The 14,868-nt window shown below is 53.0% G+C and overlaps 1 protein-coding gene across 1 annotated transcript in view; it reads left to right on the top strand.

Annotated features, from left to right (window-relative positions):
* Positions 1-14,868, top strand: part of Prkar1b (protein kinase cAMP-dependent type I regulatory subunit beta) — a 102,173-nt gene that overhangs the window by 37,370 nt on the left and 49,935 nt on the right.

The raw sequence follows: 14,868 nt of genomic DNA, 5'->3' as shown, positions 1-14,868 counted from the left end.
AGGCGTGAGCCACTGTACCTGGCTATTAGATACTATTTTCATAAGGCATTTTATCATGAGTATCCAAAGTTACAAAGGAAGGAACCTGGAGCACATACCGGCTCCCAGGGACTGGCTGTTGTTCAGTGGGGTTTTGTGTTCCCACCCACTTCCTCCCAGCCCTGGATGCAAACCTCAGCCATCAGACAGTGGGGTCCAAATATTTCAGTACCAGACACTAACTTTCAACCCAGCTTCTTGTCTTCACGAGCACACGGTATTTACACGCAGCACGGGTGGTGTGCTTGTCCCTCACGTGCAGAGCTGCTGCCCAGAGACCTGTTTCTCAAACGGGCAGCCGGGCGCGTCTGCATTCCCTGTTAGTCGGAGCTGTTCAAAAGAGCGTCCCATGCGTTCCAGGCCCCTCTGCTGCTCTGCTGTGGGGTGTTACGGGACCTCGGCTTGGTGGGAGGAAGCCACGTAAGATGAAATGAAGGACCCCTGGAATCTGGGCCATGAGAGCCTTCTGTTTTACAAGCCACTCACTGAAGAGCTGACCTTCCCTGCTTTTCATCTTGTGGGGTGACAGCTGGCTCATGCTTGTCCTTCAGAAAAAAGCAACAGTTGCTAAGAGTCGGGCAAACAAAGATGTGCTTTGACTCCCAGGAACAGCTGTGGCCATAGGAGAGGGACAGTCTGAGTCCTGTCAGCAGCTGAGTCTAAATGTTCAGTCTCTTGAAATGGAGGTCTTTAACCCTTTGGCGCCTCTGAGACCTTCGTCTCCTCCTGGCTCTCCTCCCCATCCCTGAAGTTCTCGTGGTAAGAAAGGCTTTCTCACTTCTTAACCCTGGATGCAAAGTCCCCTGACTTAAGTTTAAATCTGGGTTATTGAGGGAGAGGAAGTCATCAGAAGCCAATCCTTTGTCCATCCATCCATCCATTCGTCCATCTATCCATCTATCCACCCATCCATCCATCCATCCATCCACCCATTCACCCATCCATCGTCCACCCATCCATCCACCCATCATCCACCCATCCATCCATCCATCCACCCATCATCCACCCATCCATCCACCCATCCACCATCCATCCACCCATCCACCCATCCATCGTCCACCCATCCATCCATCCATCCACCCATTCACCCATCCACCCATCCATCGTCCACCCATCCATCCATCCATCCATCCACCCATCGTCCATCCACCCTTCCACCATCCATCCACCCATCCATCCACCCATCCACCCATCCATCCACCCATCATCCACCCATCCATTCATCCACCCATTCACCCATCCACCCATCCATCGTCCACCCATCCATCCATCCATCCATCCACCCATCATCCACCCATCCATCCATCCATCCATCCACCCATCATCCACCCATCCATCCATCCATCCATCCACCCATCCATCCACCCATCCACCATCCATCCACCCATCCACCCATCCATCCACCCATCCGTCCATCCATCCATCCATCCACCCATCCATCCATCCACCCATCCACCCATTCACCCATCCATCCATCCATCCATCGTCCACCCATCCATCCATCCACCCATTCACCCATCCATCCACCCATCCATCCACCCATCATCCGCCCATCCATCCATCCACCCATTCACCCATCCATCGTCTATTCATCCATCCATCCACCCATCATCCACCCATTCATCCATCCACCCATCCATCCATCTGTCATCTGCCCACCCACCTACCCAACCATCCATCCATCCATCCATCCATCCATCCATCTACTCATCCATCCATTTATTTATTCACACATTCAAGAAATACTCCAAGAATACTCAAGTGTTTTTGGTCTGGGTGTGGGAAAATGGGGTCCATAGATGCAGACTTGAGTGGGAGGGAACATGAGAACTTTTGCTCTTTCTTTCAAGGAGAAAATGACTCATGGTTGCTGCCCTCAGTGCCGGAGGCAGAAGTTCACTGTGTGGATGCAATTGGATCCTAGCCTTTCAAGGGCCCGTATGCTGATTTCCTGAGATGGAGGAACCCAGCCCCCCCACCATAGTGGGTCCAAGTATCCCCACAAACAGCCTCATGTGCTTTCTTGTCTTATTCCCAAATGAGGCTTTAGGTAGGGGTATGATGACCCCTGGGCACAGAGGAGGGAGACTGGCTGTAGCAACTCCCCAGGGCATGACCTAATCTTCCTGAGATCTGAGTCAGCGCTGAGCCATGGGTGCCACTTGGAGACGTGCTGCCGTGATGGGAGCTACGCTCACTTGTTCATTCATGGAGCATTCTGTAGCATCTCCTTCAGGCTAGATCTGCTCTCAGGGCTGAAGATGCAATGCAAATAACACAGTGCCCCCTTGGCTTTATGGGGTTCCATTTTAGTGGAAGAGACAAAGAGTGAACCAGATAAATTGTTGACCTCCATGTGTGAGGAGGCAGGAGGTGCCAAGAAGTGTGAGGCAGGGACCGGGCTGGGGTGTGAGAGGGAGGCCTGGGAAGGCCTTGCAGAGAAGGAGGTTTGAGGAACCAGGCAGGGCTCGGGGCAAGAAGGATTCTAGGCAACATTCTTGCCAGGACGGAGTGATGGTGATGTTGGTGACAGAGGTGTGGAGTTAAGATGTTAAGGTGACTGCAGTGATGCTGATGGAGACGAAGATGGTGGCAGTGGCGACCATGATGTGATGATCGTGCTGGAGTGATGGTGAAGGGGATGTGAGGGTGAACGCAGTTACAGCAGCATCTAGGTGTAGGAGCTCATTTACTGCTCGGTGGGTTCTGGCAGTCACCCGGGATGTGCGCCCGTCTCTCCTGGGCCCGCGCCTCCCTGCCACGTGGCTCTGTGAGGTTAGGCAGGGGTTGAGTCCACGGTGACCTTTACAAGTGGACCTGGTTCTAAGCCAGTTGGCCCAGGGCAGCTCTGAAGCCTGGCCCAGTGGCTCAGCAGCCTGGTTTAGCAACACTGTCTGAGAACCAGAGGACCTTGCTGGTGGCTCTGGGAGTGGGTCCTGCTTTCCGGGGAGAACCGTGTTACAGGAGTCAGCCCTCACTTTCCTTCTGGACACAGATGGGTGGACGAGGCTGCCATTGCTGAGGACAGAAATGGACAAAAACCAGGTGTGTGAAGGCACAGCCGAACTCCTGAGTTAACCCAGCCTGAGTTCTGAGTGAGAGCCTTGGCTTAGGTGGGTCCCAAGGAGGTGCAGGTCCTGTGTTGCTCCTCCCATGTAGTCCCATCCCACAGTGAGTCCAGACGGGGCATGTGGCTGGGATTGACCAGTGGGATGTCAGCAAGTGTGATGTCACAGAGGCTTGGCCAGTGGGACACAAGTAGAGCCTTACTCCTTCTTGGGGCCCAGTCACCATATTGTGAGGAGGTCTGAGCAGACACTGGGTAATGTCCTGTGGAGCAAAAGGAGGCTCCAGGCTCATGGCCACTGCTAGGCATGAAAACCAGCTATCCAGGTCACCACTGGATGCCATGGGAGGGAGGAGCTGCCCGTCAGGCCACACAGTTGTGTGGAAGGAGAGGGCTTTGCTGTGTCACTGTTTTGGGGAGCAGCGATGAACAACCATGGATGAACCCAGCATGGTCATGGCAGTTACCAGAGCCATGAAACCCTTATGGATGAGTCTTCTCACTTTGTTTCTACTGCGATTTTTGGTCAGAGAACTGCCCACTTCACAGGCAGGAGACTGAGGCAGGCTGCTTTTCTGTCACCTCAGCTCCTGGTGTGGCAGGGACAGCTCATTCCTCGACACAATACCTGGTGTGCACGACAGTCTCCAAGATGGCGTGAATCACCCAAGGGCAAGTTTCCTGGGTTTTACTCGGAGTGTTTTATTGGACACATGGTACATAGCGAGGCCTGGGGGAAATTGTCAGGGCTTTCTTTTTTTGTTTCCCTCCCTCTTTTTGAGTTGGGGGGGTCTCACTATGGTGCCCAGGCCAGTCTCCAGCTCCTGGGCTCAAGTGGTCCTCCTGCCTCGTCCTCCTGAATAGCTGGGACTGCAGGCCTGAGCCTCCAAACCCGGCTACTGTCAGAATTTTCCTACTGTTGTCACTGGGTTTAAACTCAGGGCCTTGTGCTTGCGAGGCAGGTGCTCTCCCACTGTCAGAATTTTCTAGACTCATTCACAGTGCCAGTGAGGTGGTGCTCGCCTGTGATCCCGTACTGGGGAAGCTGAGGCAGGAGGACTTGGAGTTTGAGACCAGTCTGTGAGACTCTGTCTTCAAGACAAAACACACAAAAAAGGTGACTCATTAGAGGGCTTCGTAACAGGTGTCTTGTGTCTCAGGGTCCTTTCTGAGGATGGTGCACGCTGGCCTCCGGTGCTCAGTGCGGAGGCCAGTTAGAACCTCTGCCTCCACACTGGCCCCGATGAACACCTCCCTTGCACGATCTGACTCATCTTTTGCAAGAACCGTGTGGTGAGTCCTATTCTGTGACCATTTTGCCTGCAAGGGAGTGAGGGTCAGGGGTGAAATAGCTTGCTTATCCTAGAGGCTCCAAACTGGCCTGTGGACAACTCTCCACTTTGGTAGGTGGCCTCTGAGTGTCCATGGAGGCTACTAGCCCCGAAAGCAGCCCATATGCACAGTGTTGGGTGCAGCGCCGTGGGGCAGATGGAACAGGACAGCAATTTTGCACTTGACCTTCCTCCAAATTCCAGACCCAGGAAAGTTTTTGCACCTCAGCAGGTCAGAAGCTTCCAGAAGGCGGCAAGGCTAGAACCTGCCGATTGGCCTCTGTGCTCCTGCATCTCCTCACTCAGTCTGATGAGGCCAGAGTCCACACCGGGGAGCCAGGGATCGGCCAGCACGCAGGGTGGGGACAGTGTTGTCTTGGGCCAGACGACCTTGGGCCCTGGCCTGCCTCTTCTGTGTGACCTTGGCAGGTGATGTAACTCTTCTGAGCTGCCCGAAGGCTTCCACCTCTGTCCTTGGAGTCCAAGTGATTGTAACCAGAGTCCTAGGCCACAGGCCCAGCTCCAGGGGTTCCACATTTCAGGCCTGGCCACTCACCCAGTACAATGAGGAGACAAGTAGGAGTGCGGGCAGAGGAGGACTTACACGTGGCACGGGCACCTCGGGAAGGGGCAAGGCAAACCCTCAGCCCATCTGGGGTACAGACACGAGCTTTAGGTGTAAATAGAGGGGGAACAGGGGCGGGGGAGATGTCTACATGGTGAAGGGTCCTGGTCACACTGTGGCCTAGCTGGCCACTGTCTCAGTCCTGGTTCTGCAAGGTGTTCTGGGGAAGGTGTCCCTGCTGTCAGCACTTGAGGGGAGCCATGTGGTCCCCATGAGACAATTCCTGCTTCAGGGAGCAGCCTCCGCACAGGTCATTGTCCTCATTTGGGGGTGGTCTGTCCTGCCAGGCTCTGCTGTTGATCCCCTGTCACAAAGAGGTCATCCATCAATCCCATCCCTCCTGGAACCCAAGGTGACTGCAGGAGAGAGGAGCAAAGGAGACAGGTGTGACACGGAGTTGGGGACACCAGGCTTTTCTCCTGCCATCAGCCACCTTGGGGACCCGGATGAGTGTCAGTGCCTTTCAGCACAACAGCTTCTAGGGCTGTGTTCCAGGAGCAGAAGGCAGACGTGACCTTCCCTGGGCAGCCTCCTTCCCATCCCACCTCAACACCAGGAGTCCAGCTGGGCACCGGTGGCTCTCCCTTGTAATCCCAGCTGCTCAGGAGTCAGAGATCAGGAGGACTGAGGTTCAAAGCCAGCCTGGGCAAACAGTTTGTGAGACCCTATCTCAAAAAAATGGTCACAAAAATAGGGCTGGTGGAGTGGCTCAAGGTGAAGGCTCTGAGTTCAAACCCCAGTACTGCAAAAACAAACAACAACAAAAAAACCACTGTCCACACTACAGGGGCAAGAACGGGAGGGGCTGTGCTGGACAAAGACCCTGGGTGTCCCTGGGGAGGCAGCTGTTTAAACCCTGAAGCTGGACAGTCTGAGGAGCCAGGAGGCGCAAGGGGACAGAGACCAGCAAGCACAGAGGTGTGAGGGCCAGAGAGGGCCTGGAGCGGTCAGGGACGGGGAGGGGGCATGCAGGACTAGGGCAGGCTCTGAGCGCTGAGGTCTTTCAGCCATCTCCTCCTTTGTGGGGTGGGGGGACGATGGCACATTCTCACCTGCCTAGTCTCACCCGGTGTCCCATGTCCAGGGCACCAGGACAGTCTCACACTTCCTTCAAATACAGCATGATAAATCAAGAGCCAGATAAAACTTATACCTGGGGGGTATATTTCCAAAAGAGTTAACAATGAACAGTTAAAATTTAATATTTGTCAAAATGTTAACATGCTTCCATGTAATCAACTGTGTGCAAATACTGAATAAAAAAACTCAATCTCTGAAAAAAACCAAAATACTGAGAGGCCTTAAGTTAGCAGGAAAAAATTCCAAAAATTCAGTAATTTTTTTTTTTTTAACAGAAAGGCCTGGTTGGATAACCAATAACGTGCTTTAGACATGAGTATTTTTACACTGGATAAGTTCCAGGCGAGGGTGGGTTAGAATTACCTGGGAGCAATGGGGAAACTCCAGCTGGTAAGCGTTGTTTCCTGCCAAGTGCAGTGACTCATTTCTGTAATCCCAGCTGCCTGGGAGGCTGAGACGGGAGGACAGAGGTTTGAGGTCAGCCAGGGCAAGTAGTTCATGAGACCCCCCCATCTCTAAAATAACCGGAGCAAAATGGACTGGAATTGTGGCTTGAGCAGTAGAGCGCCTGCTTTGCAAGTGTGAAGCCCTGAGTTCAAATTCTCAGTTGTGCTTTAAAAAGAAAGTTGACTTCTGCTTATCTTGTTGGAAATGGCTTCTGAGGGTCCCTTCTGTGTTTGTATTTCCTTGGATGTGGTTTTTATAGACTTGATACAGTAGTTACAATGTCAGCACCAGGCTACAAATTACTCCCCTTTGCAACTATATGTAACCTTATAGCGCTACATTTTAGGTTTTTTCTTTTTTCTCTTTGTCAGTACAGGGCGTTGAACTAAGGCAGGGGCTCTACCACTGGAGCCACTCCACCAGCCCTTTTTGCTTTAGGTATTTTTCAAATAGGCTCTCGTATTTTATGCCTGGTTTGACCTCAAACCACAATCCTTCTATCTCCATGAGCTGTGTAGCTGGAATGACATTCTGGTCTTAATAACTTTTTGCCTAGGCTAGCCTTGGAACCTCAGTCCTTCTGATCTCTGCCTCCCAACTAGCTGGGATTACAGGCATGAACCACTGGCACTTGCCCCAGTTTTTAAAACCTGCTTCCCTCCTCCATCCACAATCATAAGCTGTCCATATCACTGATAATTCCTAGTCCCTAACACAGAACCAGAGCAGTACATATGCAATAAAAATTTACCAGACAAAAATGAAAGAGGTGAACAAAAAATAAAGAAAATTCTCTAGGTATCCCATGAGCGATAGTCATAGACCAGGATGATGGGTCATGGGCCCAAAGCCAAGGTTTTGGGATTCACACAGGGAGGGCATGGTAGAGCATACCTGTAATCCCAGCTACTCCAGAGGTGGAGGTGAGGATTGAGGTCCAATGCCAGCCCAGGCAAAACAGGAGCTCTTATCTGAAAAACTAAAAGCAAAAGGACCGAGGAGAGGCTCAAGTGGTGCAGCACCTGCCTAGCAAGTGCAAGACCCTGAGCTCAAACCTGTCAAAGTCTTGGACTGTGGAGGACGCGAGTGGAGGATGGATGGGAGAGGACGGGAGGCAGTGGGAGACCCTGCTGTCCTGGCCAGAGGCCACGGCTCGGGTTGGTGAACGAGAGAGACAGAGCTTGGCCCTGGGGCTTGGGTCATGGTGCCCCCCAGCATGGAGATGGGGCATCCAAGAGAGGTGATAGGGGTCAGGTGAGTGACCCTGGACAGGCAAGTTCACCTCCCCTATCTTGACAGCCACCTTTAGTCTCCTGCTGTGGTTCTGATATTGGGGATACAGAGTCACCTGCCGCCCCTTCCAGCTCCCTGCCCGGTGTCCCTACCTGTCCCTCCACCCGGTGTCCCTACCTGTCCCCTGCCTTGTTTGGCCATGCCCCTGCCTCTCTGCTTGGTCCAGTTGTGACCTTGGCTAGTGGCCTCTTTGGAGGTGAGCCGGTAATGACCCTCCCTGTGGTGACCGAGCCAATTTAAATCTTGGTCCTGATTTTTTTTTTATTTCTTTTATTCGTCTGTGCATACAATGTTTGGGTAATTTCTCCTACCCCCCCCCCCGTCCCTTTCCCCTCCCCCCTCCCTCTCCCGCCCACCCCCTCGATACCCAGCAGAAACTATTTTGCCCTTATTTCTAATTTTATTGTAGAGAGAGTATAAGCAATAATAGGAAGGAACAAGGGGTTTTGCTGGTTGAGATAAGGATAGCTATACAGGGCATTGACTCACATTGATTTCCTGTGCGTGGGTGTTACCTTCTAGGTTAATTCTTTTTGATCTCACCTTTTCTCTAGTTCCTGGTCCCCTTTTCCTATTGGCCTCAGTTGCTTTAAGGTATCTGCTTTAGTTTCTCTGCGTTGAGGGCAACAAATGATAGCTAGTTTTTTAGGTGTCTTACCTATCCTCACCCCTCCCTTGTGTGCTCTCGCTTTTATCATGTGCTCAAAGTCCAATCCCCTTGTTGTGTTTGCCCTTGATCTAATGTCCACATATGAGGGAGAACATACGATTTTTGGTCTTTTGGGCCAGGCTAACCTCACTCAGAATGATGTTCTGCAATTCCATCCATTTACAAGCGAATGATAACATTTCGTTCTTCTTCATGGCTGCATAAAATTCCATTGTGTATAGATACCACATTTTCTTAATCCATTCGTCAGTGGTGGGGCATCTTGGCTGTTTCCATAACTTGGCTATTGTGAATAGTGCCGCAATAAACATGGGTGTGCAGGTGCCTCTGGAGTCACCTGTGTCACAGTCTTTTGGGTATATCCCCAAGAGTGGTATTGCTGGATCAAATGGTAGATCGATGTCTAGCTTTTTAAGTAGCCTCCAAATTTTTTTCCAGAGTGGTTGTACTAGTCTACATTCCCACCAACAGTGTAAGAGGGTTCCTTTTTTTTTGATTTTTTTTAAGGCTATTGTAAATGGAATTGTTTTCATACATTCTTTTTCAGTTTGCTCATTGTTAGTGTATAGAAATGCTAATGATTTTTCTATGTTGATTTTATATCCTGCCATCTTGCTATAGCTGTTGCCGGTGTCCCTGCCTGTCTCCTGCCTGGTGTCCCTACCTGTCCCCCGCCTTGCTTGGCCATGTCCCTGCCTCTCTGCTTGGTCCAGCTGTGAGCTTGGCTAGTAGCCTCCTCAGAGGTGAGCCCATGATGACCTTCCGTGTGATGACCGAGCCAATTTAAATCTTGGTCCTGATTTTGTTTGTTTAGCACAGCTTGTTCTTAGTCACCTATGCCGTGACGACCCCAGTCTTAACTCTGAGCCATTTCCTCCGAAGGCCATGTCACGCGTCCCCTGTACGTTGGCGGGTGTGCGTGGAGGAGAGGGAGCTGCGTCTGAGCTGATCTCACAGAGAACAAGGTTAACCACATGGGCGTGATGATGGTTCGGGGGACGCAGGTTCCGTCCTGTTCTCAGCGAGTTTATGGCTGTTATTAACTAGCGCCCAAGGAAAAGGGAGGCACCGGTTCCATGTCTTCTGCCTTACCGCGATCCACTAGGCACTTGGCATTACAGGGCAGGAAATGTGCAGGCATTTGGGTTTCCTTGGTTTTTGGGATTTACACACCAGCCGTCAAGTGCCGAAATAGGTCTTTTTTGGAAGGAAGCGGTACTGGGCTTTGAACTCAGGACCTTGTGCTTGCTAGGCGGGCAGGAGCTCTGCCACCTGAACCACGCCCTCAGCCCGCCTTTTGCGTCAGTTATCAGGAGGCGTCTCAGAATTTTGCCCACGGCCCCCCGTCACACGTTAGTGTCTTCTTGGCCTTGAGAGCTGCAGTGCCACACAGCAGCCCTGTGAGTCTTTCACGTGGGCTCCATCCTGTTCCCATTAGGTGGCCACCAGTCCACTTCTGAGTTTACTTTGCAGTCTGTCACCCCGAGTGTGTGACCGGGGATGGCGATGGGAAGCCAGTGTCCCCTCCCCTAGCTTTTAGTCCAGAGGAACCTGGTAGGAAACCACAGGTTTGCATTTCTGTCTTTTCTTCCCGGCAGCACTGGGGTTTGATCTGGGGACATTGTATCTGCTGGGTGGCCACTCTACGCTCGAGCCATGCCCCAGTCCACTGCGACACACCTTTTAACAGGAATTAGAGAATCTGACCGGAGCAGTTGTTTCTCCCAAAAAAGTGTGCGTGACTGAGACCTTGCAGGTGTGCGTGGACTTTGCCGTGACTCAGAAATACCAGATGTCACCTGTGCCTTTCCGCCCGCGCCTGAGGCTCCTCTTTGGGTTTTTTTTGGACCTGTCTGTGGTGGGGGTCCCGCCTTCTCTCTCTCTCTTTCTCTCTTAACTGGCCTGTCAGTGACCTTGGGAGGCCACCTCTCTGCCCTGTGAGGCACGAGGGGAGGACACGGGTGGCAGGGGGGTCCCTGGCAGATTTCTCATCTGCATTTCCAAGTTAGGGAAGTGTGTGGGATCACGGACCTTTGGCCCTCACTCATCCAAACTGCACCTGATCTATAGGGGCCAGAACGAAGGCTCCTTGTGGACATGGGGCCTGTCCTTGGTCACCTCCACAGGGTCACATCTTCGTGTCGTGAGACAGCACCTTGGTTCCTCTGAGCAGACTCAGCTGTGCAGCACCTTGATGCCCTTAAAACCAAAGGCCTCCGCCCATCCCAGTGTCCTTGGGACTTCCCCCAAAACTGCGGAGCTTTTGCAAGGGGACCTGGGCCTGGGGAGAGCTGGGGTTGGGCCCTTGGCCTGGTTCCTGAGCCACGCAGCCCCTGGTGGGTTGAAAATCTCCCTCTTGGGAGGCTCCACGTCCAGGACGGATGCTTCAGTGGCCAGGACTGGTGACCTTGAGATGACAGAGTAGTGGTGTGGGGGTGCTGGACCCCAGAGGTTTGGGGGACCCTCACTAAGTGCAAAGCGGGGCTGCCAGCAGAGAGCGAGCACCCCAGGAGGCCATCTTGGCACCAGGAGGGGGTCTGCGTACCCTGACCTCTACCCTTCTGCATGTGCACCCACACTTCACCGTGGGGCCTGGCAGGAGCCAGGAAGGTGCCATTGACACACTTTTTTTTTTTTTGGTGGCACTGGGGTTTGAACTCAGGGCCTCACGCTTGCTAGGCAGGTGCTCTATCACTTGAGTCACTCAGCCAGCCCATCTCGGGACAAAACTGATGCATGTGGGCTGTCTGTCCAGGGATCTGAGGATGGGGTCGGCGCCCCTAAAAGACGGAGGCTGAGGGCTCAGCGGGGCCGTGGAACAGCCTGTCTACCCGGGGACCTGGGGACAAGTGGCAGCCACCACCTGTGCTCCCGGGTCTGCGGGAGGGAGCGAGGCAGGGCACGTGAGGATGGCTCCCCACGGTCCCAGACATGGACCTTAGCTGGAAAAACCCACGCTGGCATGTGGGCTTGGGGTCACAGCAGGGCCTGGCTGGGAAGTCTGGACTGGGGTCCACGCATGGACCTCACAGCCCCGTGCAGTCGATGACCACATGGCAGCTCTTGGCTTCAGGGGACAGTGACACACTCAACCTCATGTGACATACTCAACATGATGGTTACCTCCATCCACCTTTCACAGAAGGGGAAACTGAGGCTCAGAGTGGCCATGGTACTGTTTAGAACAGGCTGTAGCAGGGCTGGGATTTGAACCCAGGGCGTGGGACCTGTGAGACATCCATCCACTTGGTGGGAGGTTGCATCCAGCCACCTGGGTGGCAGTGTTTCTTCAACGGCTTTCTTGAGGTTGATGCCGGCAGCAGTCGGTAACTTCTACCGAATTTCCTGAACTGCCACCGTCAGTGTGGTTAGATTTTAGGATGTGCCTGTGACCTCAGAACAGCCTCTGTGCCTGCGGGACATTTTTTTGGGGTTTTTTTTGGGGGGACATCTGAGATAAATGGAACAACACAGTGCCTGGCTTTCCTCTGAGGATGATATTTATAAGTCAGTAACCCTGGACTTCATTACTTTTCACTGGCAAATAATACTCCTCTGTACAACTAACCATACTTGTTTATCTATTCATCTGGGGAACATCTGGCTGTTTTTATTTGAGGTTCTTGGAGCTAATACTGTCACAAACTTCCTCTCCTCTTTTTTTTTTTTTTTTGGTTTTGGATAAGGAACCCATGGCCTTGTGCAATCCTGGCAAGCCCTCTACCACCGAGCCGCACCCCAGAGCCCCGTCTTCTGATGGCACTCGTTCTAGAGGCTGTGACGTAGCATCTCACTGGGCTTTGATTTCTGTCTCCCCAGTGATGAGCGAGGCACTCTTTCATGGGTTTCCATTTGTTTAATTCCTCTGGTAAGTGTGTATTCATACGCCAGTTGGGTTCCCAGTGTTAACTGTGAGAGTTCTGGGTGTGATTTTCCGGTTTGTGTCCTTGATCAGGTGCGTGGTTTGCACATATTTTCTCCCATTCTGAGCTCTGGGCTTTTTCTTTCTTTCCTTCCTTCCTTCTTCCCTCCTTCTCCTCCTCTCTCCTCTCTCCCACCCCCCCATCTCGCGCCCTCTTTTTGTTTAGCTACAGTTTTGCGATGCAGCCCAAGCTCTCCTACAAACTCCCAATCTGTCTGTCTCAGCATCCCGAGAGGTGGGATTACAGGCGTGCACCACCACGCCCAGCTCCTTGGTCACTTTCTTATGTGGATCTCCCGCTGCCCCAGCTCCATTTCTTTCCCCCATTAAATCGTCTGTGCGCCCGGGTTCAGAATCGATTGTGCAAATGTGTGAGGGTTGATTTCTGGACCCCACTTTGATCCCAGTCTTCACACGCCTCTGTTGAACCTGTGCTGCTTGCGTCGCTGTGGCTTTGCAGTGCATTGGGAAGCTGGGTCACTTTGTTCTTTTCCAAATGCACCGGGGGCTATTTCCAGCTGCCTTTGTGTTTCTGTAGGATTTTTGGAATCTGCTGGTCCCTTGGTCACTTTCTATTTTTGAGCCTGTTTGATGTGGGACTTTGTCACCTCCCTGCTACAGAGACTTTGAGCCATGAATGCGAACTTTCTCCTATTTAGAGTGTTAGCGGTGCCGGGTGTGTTTTGTGACAGTCGGTGGGCAGGTCTCGTGCTTCTGGTAACTTCTGCCTCACATCCTTTGGAGGCTGTGATGACCAAGACAAATGTCCCTGGGCGGGCTGGCCATGGCTGCAGAACAAGTGATAGAGCCTGGGCCTGGCCAGGCAGAGCCGGACTCGTGTCCAGCAGACACCTGGCCCTGTAAGAAGCTGCCATCTATTGTCCATCTGTCCTGTCCAGAGGCCCTCAGGGGACATCAGTCACACCGAGTGAGGGAGCTGGGCGAGGTGTCCAGGCTGGACTTTAGTTCCGTGAGGTGTCTTCACGACTGAATCTGGCAGCCGCCCCTGGGACCCACTGAGGCAGAAGCCACTCCACAGCTCAGCGTTAGCCGCTCTGTTTGTCTGGATATGAGGCTGAAATTCAAATTAAAATATGCCACTTTGAGGAGCCACTGGGGCTTCGGAAGATATTTCAGGTTCTCATTTGCAGGCTCATCGGGAGCTGTCTGTCGAGGGCTGGCGGGGTGGACGGCCCAGGGCCAGGACGGCCCAGATCTGGGGAGCTACAGAATTTGTACCTCTGAATGTGTGGCCTCTGCTTCCTGACTTTGCATTCCTCCTTCCTGTTATTCTTTTATTTATTTATTTGAACTCAGGACCTCGCACTTTGCTGTAGTTACTCTTCAGGTCAGGTCTCACATTCCTGCCCTGGGCAGACCTGCACCGCAGTCACTCTATTTATGCCTCCTGCATGGCTGGGATTACAGGCATGGGCCACCACACTCAGCTTTATTGGTTATCTTACTTGCTGAGTGGAGCTTGGACGTGGGGTCTTACAGATGCCTTTTCTGCCTGTGTGACTTTCTCTCATGGTCTGTTAGTGTGTTGGGTTACATCCATCATTTCCCAGTGTTGAGCCAACCTTGGTCACTGGACAGGCATGTGGGGACCCCAGGTGGGGTACATATGCCCATGTTGTCCCATGGGGACAGGGCAGGGGAGGGAGAGACCAAGGTCTGTACCAGGAAGCCAGGCAGATGGAGCTGATGTCCTGGGGTTTGACCATAAGACTACTGGAGCAGACCAGAGGGGTCAAGCAACTCGTCCTAGGATGCACAGCCCGTGAGAGGTAGGGCCAGGTTTGACACACTTACTTTGTCTCTGAGCTGGCCCTGGCTGCCACCTTCCCCAGCTGCCACCACCATCCTCCTCATCCTCATACTCAGTGTTTATCAGCTGTTACGTGTGGGGCACTTGCTCAGCCTGTCATGGCCGCTGTGTGCCGGTGGAGTTCCACCAGCCTGTGAGAAGGAACTGTTGTGACCCCTGCTTCACAGACCAGAGGAGTCATGCAACTTTTCCCAGGCTGCACGGCCTGTGAGGGGCAGCTCTTGGTTTGGTGCACATGCTTTACCTCTGTGTTTTGGGGTCTTCATGAAGCCTGGCCCCTCCCGGCCCTCCTCCCACCCCAACAGCTGACCAGTGGCCTGTGCCACTGTCCCTGTGACTATAGTTGATACAGAGATGGGAGAGTGGCTCAGCCCGTCAGGGACAGTGCACGGGAGCGCCTGTCCCTATACCAGGAGGAAAGAGACAGATGGATATGGTCAGGGTCCCACCTGTCCCCCGGCCCCAGCCCCTGAGCCGCCCTGTCTGGTGGCCAGCAATGAAGGCAGTGTTCCTCACAGCAGCTGCCACGGGAGGTGCGGCCACCTGGGGTCACTGTGGTCCAG

This window comes from Castor canadensis, chromosome 6 (genome assembly GCF_047511655.1).
Source record: "Castor canadensis chromosome 6, mCasCan1.hap1v2, whole genome shotgun sequence".
NCBI lineage: Eukaryota > Metazoa > Chordata > Mammalia > Rodentia > Castoridae > Castor > Castor canadensis.
This window is presented reverse-complemented; position numbering and strand designations above follow the sequence as displayed.